The following is a 5,045-nucleotide window of genomic DNA, read 5'->3' as shown; positions in this document are numbered from 1 at the left end:
AACTCAGAGCACAGGTCGATGGGCCTCAGGGGCTGAGCTATCTCCAGGAGCAGCAGCCACTGAAGGTGCTGGGGCTGAGCAAGGTCTGGGGTCCCCATGATGGGTGGACATGACTCCTGTGGTCACGTGTGACAGCAGGAGGTTACCCTAGAGAGCTAGGGTTTCATCAGGGCAGATGGGAATTAAAACACTCAATGAAGGCAAAATCCTCCTTAAGAGAGAAAATGCCCCTTTCGTGTAGGTGATGCAAGAGGAAGAAAACTTTCCCACGGCCAGAGTTACCTGCCAAAATAGGGAGAACAGTTGTGCAGGGCTGTCCCAGGCTGCCCAGGGCAGTGGTGGAGTCCCCATCCCTGGAGGGGTTGAGCAGCCGTGTGGAGGTGGAGCTGAGGGCCAGGGGTCAGTGGGGACCTGTCAGTGCTGGGGCAACAACCACAACGATTCTGTGATTCTGTGACTATTGCGTGTATTTGTGTCGGTCACTCCGGTTTTTTGAAGATGAGGGGGGCAGCAGTGAAGCGTGTGAGGATGTCAAGGAAATCACTTCCATCAGCACGTGCAAGAAGCTCAACCCCTTTGGGCGCAAGGGAATGACTTGCACTGCCAAAGGTGAAAAGAAAGAGGAAACAACATGAGATGGAGCAAACACAACAGACAGTGCAAAACAGGATTGCTTCACCTGCCTGCACGAAGGACAACATGTCCCAGAGAAATCTCCTGCTGGCTCCTTGTGTCCCTCCTTTCCAAAAGACTGTGATGCTGCTGCCCAGGTCTTTGCAGAACATCTGACCTGGGTGGTTCACACGTGGTGTAGGGCTGGGGAAGTATCCTGCCTCTGGAGCTCCACTGGACACTTCATTCTGAATTTATTGATTTCTCCTGCCTGCATCCAGCCCACCTCAGCGTGTTCGCTCACCACCCCACTGTGGTTGCTGCAGCTCTCTTACTCTCTCTTTCACACAGGGCTCTGGTAGCTGTGCCATTTTCTGCCCAGGCTCCCCCAGTCCCCTCCAAACCTCATGGCAGGACCTCTGCCTTTGCTCCTAGCAGGCAGCACTTCACCCCCATTTGGATCTCTCCCATGACAGACCAGTGACGTTTCCCACAGAATTCTGCTGCCATGCAGATCCTCCACCTGGCACTGGTGTGGATGTCAGGGCCTTTCTCTCCTGTCTCTGCAGAGACGTGTCATAGCACTGGCCGGGCTGTGAGTCCTCAACATTTGCTGTGTCTCCTCTGGTTCCTGTTTGGCCTCTGCTCTCATGCCGTCTTCTCTTCCAGTGGGGCCTGCTGCTCATTTCATCTTCTCAACCTTGTCCCTCCTCCCCCATCTGGCTTTTTCCTCTCTTTTCTCCACTTCTGGGTTCACTGTTCTTCTTCAGACCTCCTGCTCAGCAGACACCTGCAGCTTCTACTATCTCCACCATGCTCTCAAAACCCATCTTGCAGCGTTCTTTTCTTCCATGTCCTATTTCCTTCAAAACCTCATTAAATCTTCAATTTGCAGCCTGCAGCTCCCGTTCCCTGGATCTGTTGTGAACTCCATCCTTTGAGAGCTGTTCAGTGTTAACATACAACCCTGAACCACACCTTCTGTTTGGTCAGAAAATGATGGAAACTCTTTGTTTACCAGGGATTCAGGGATATCCAGCAGTCCCTGAAAACTTGCTGGACCTCTGGAAGAGACAATAGGACAATTCCACGTACGTATGTGTATACGTGCACTGAACATATGGGATATCCCAAATTCACCCTGGAGCAGAGAAGGCTGCGGGGAGACCTTAGTGCGGCCTGTCAGTGCTGAAAGGGGCTCCAGGAAAGCTGGGGAGGGGCTTTTCAGCAGGGAGTGTTGGAACAGGACAAGGGGTGATGGGTTCAACTGGAAGAGGAAAATTTAGATGGGGTGTAAGGAAGAAATTCTTCCCTGTGAGGGTGGTGAGACCCTGTCCCAGGTTGCCCAGACTGGTGGGAGAAGCCCCATCCCTGGCACCATTGCAGGTCAGGTTGGCCCTTGGGGCTCTGAGCAACCTGCTCCAGTTGCAGATGTCCCTGCTCCCTGCAGGGGGTTGGGCTGGATGAGCTTTGAAGGTTCCCTTCCAGCCCAAACCACTCTGTGATTCGGTGACTCTATGATTTAAGAGAGTTTATGATGTACACATTGGTCCTGTGAATAACCAGGACTGTCCTCACTGCAGGTGGGATCTGGTGGGATCTCGTGCAGGTCTTGAATGGCGGCATTCACATTTTAGCAGAAACATCTCTTCAGCGTTCACCCTACTTTTCCTCCAGGACCTTCCTTGTGAGCTCATGTGGGCTGGATGAGCTTTGAAGGTTCCCTTCCAGCCCAAACCACTCTGTGATTCGGTGACTCTATGATTTAAGAGAGTTTATGATGTACACATTGGTCCTGTGAATAACCAGGACTGTCCTCACTGCAGGTGGGATCTGGTGGGATCTCGTGCAGGTCTTGAATGGCGGCATTCACATTTTAGCAGAAACATCTCTTCAGCGTTCACCCTACTTTTCCTCCAGGACCTTCCTTGTGAGCTCATGGTGGTCTGAGGAACTTGCCATGGACAGGGACACCTTCCACTAGAGCAGGTTGCTCAAAGCCCTGTCGAACCTGGCCTAAAAGTCTCATCATTTTAGTTCACCTGTCCAGCTGCTCAGGGAAATCCATTGACTTGGGGAAGATACATTCCTGCCAGACTCAAATACTCAGGCATCTGCTGGGGTTTCTGGGCCAGACCCTCAGGTAAGCAGCCCTGAGCACGGCCTAACTGGCTTCCAAGCCGTGATGTATCTCCAAAACTGACTCTTCCCTGGAGCTCCTCTTCTCAGGGGCTGGTTTTCTTCACAGCCTCCCCTGTGACGGGGCGGGGCAGGCCAGTCGTTCAACGATTTTGGATGCAGTCAGCAGAAGCTCAGTTGTCCCGACGTTATGTGCAAGCTCAGCACTTTTGAGACCATCAAACAGCTGCGCAGGCACTTCTGGAAGGAGATGAGCTACCTCAGGGGGGTTTATCGGGTGCCAGAAAGGGAAGTGCAGCTCTTTGACTCAAAAGAGAATGAATCGGGTTACTGGTCAACGATCTGGAGTTATTTTGGTATCTCACACCAAGCTGGTTGAGCTTGCCCTGTAACAAGGAGCCTTCTGAAGGGTGAAGGAAGCAACCCTGGCCCAGGTGGGCTGGGTGGGCCGGGGCAGCGCTGCTGCGGGGTCTTGTCCCAGGCCACCTGCGGACCCTTCAGAAAATGGTTCCCAAAAATCAGTTTAGCTGTTGCCACTCTTGGTCCCACCATCTAAACAGAGATGAATGACTTGTCTCTGGGGACAGAAAAATTACATATTTGATGAACGCAGATGTCTCCACAGAGATCATCAAATCTTCCTTTGTCGTTAGGGCAGGAAGGGGATTTTTTTTCACCTCCCTTGTTTTACTTGACCTTCAATTTTTTTTTGTATCAGAGAAGATGAACAGAATTAAGGTCCCATCCCTACAGTGTTCCAGTCATAAAAGCCTCCTGGACATCAGCCCTGCTGGGGGATCCCTGTGTTCAAGCCACAGAGAGGTACTAACGCTCTGAACTTGCTTCTAGGGTTAAAAAAAAAAATTCAAATAGTTAAGAAAAAAAATAGATCTGTGGATCCAGAATGTGGCTGTTTCTGTGCAGAGGGGAATATTGCAGCAGCTTCATGATTCACCGTCTTATTTAGCGTTTTCCTCCACGGATCAACACACACAATTAAAAGAGAACCCCAAACAGCGTAAAAATCCCCATATCTGTTCCACAGTTACTGAGGAAATCCGGAGACTATGAGGCCGACGGGCTCTAAAACTCCTGCCACGGACACATGAAATGAAAAGTTGTGACATTGGTGGCTTTTACATTTTTATACCTGAAAATGCTTCACTCAGAAGATGTTCTTGAGGGAGAAGCTGGAGTTTTCTGTGATCAGATCTCAGCTTGGGTGATCTGAACACAAGGTTGTTTTTTTTTCCCCTTTGCCTTGGGCTGGAATGGCAGAATTAGGCCAAGCTCACTCGGATGAGCTAGTAATCATTATTCTTATCATTCCTTCCATGTACAAGCAGAGTTACCTGGGAGCTCTCGTGCTAGTTGAGAGGGAAACCCAGTGACAAAACACTGCAAGAGGCATGGGCAAAGTTTCACTGAAAATAGGAGGGTTAAAGTTTTTGTTAAAGCCAAGTAATAGGGGGATGTTCCAGCGTTTTAAAAAAGGATCAAAGATCAGGCAAAGCAGCAGGAAGCAGAACAAGGAACCTGTCCAGGTTCTAACACAGAGGGGAGCGGAGAATGTGTCCTTGCCCAGAGCTGGTTTTGAGGAGGCATTTGCATACGGAACATCCCTCAGCGAAGAGCCCAGGTTTTGTGCTTGACCCCATAAAATTTTCCGTGGAGTGGATCAGTGCTCTGGGGGAGTCAGGTGAATCTTGTATCGTCCTGCAGGACTGCAATCCTGTGACGGAGGGTTAGGGCTGGTATAAAAACCAGGGGAGGAGGAGAGATCCCAGGTGTTGACGGACCATCCTCAGCCTCCATCCTCACCCAGGACATTAGGGACACCACCTGTCTCAGGAATGACACGGAGGGGTTGTCCCCTAATTTAGCGCCAGCTGGGATTTTCTCAGCCCAGCAGAGACATGGAGCTGTTGGAGCGGGGCCAGAGGAGCCCCAGGAGTGATGGGAGGGTGGAACCCTCTGCTGGGAGGAGAGGGGAGAGAGCTGGGGGTGTTGAGCCTGGAGCAGAGAAGGCTGCGGGGAGACCTTAGTGCAGCCTGTCAGTGCTGAAAGGGGCTCCAGGAAAGCTGGGGAGGGGCTGTTCAGCATGGCTGTGGGGACAGGACAAGGGGTGATGGGTTCAACTGAAAGAGGGGAGATTTCGAGTAGATATTAGGAAGAAACTCTTCCCCGTGAGAGTGGTGAGACATGGGCACAGAGCAGCTGTGGACAGCCCTGGCAGTGTTCAAGGACAGGCTGGATGTGAGTGGGCTGTGAGTGACCTGACGCAGCCGGACGAG

The sequence above is a fragment of the Buceros rhinoceros genome, unplaced genomic scaffold, assembly GCF_000710305.1.
Source record: "Buceros rhinoceros silvestris isolate BGI_N320 unplaced genomic scaffold, ASM71030v1 scaffold14302, whole genome shotgun sequence".
Classification (NCBI taxonomy): domain Eukaryota; kingdom Metazoa; phylum Chordata; class Aves; order Bucerotiformes; family Bucerotidae; genus Buceros; species Buceros rhinoceros.
The sequence above is the reverse complement of the archived record's forward strand: the minus strand, read 5'-3'. Positions refer to the sequence as shown.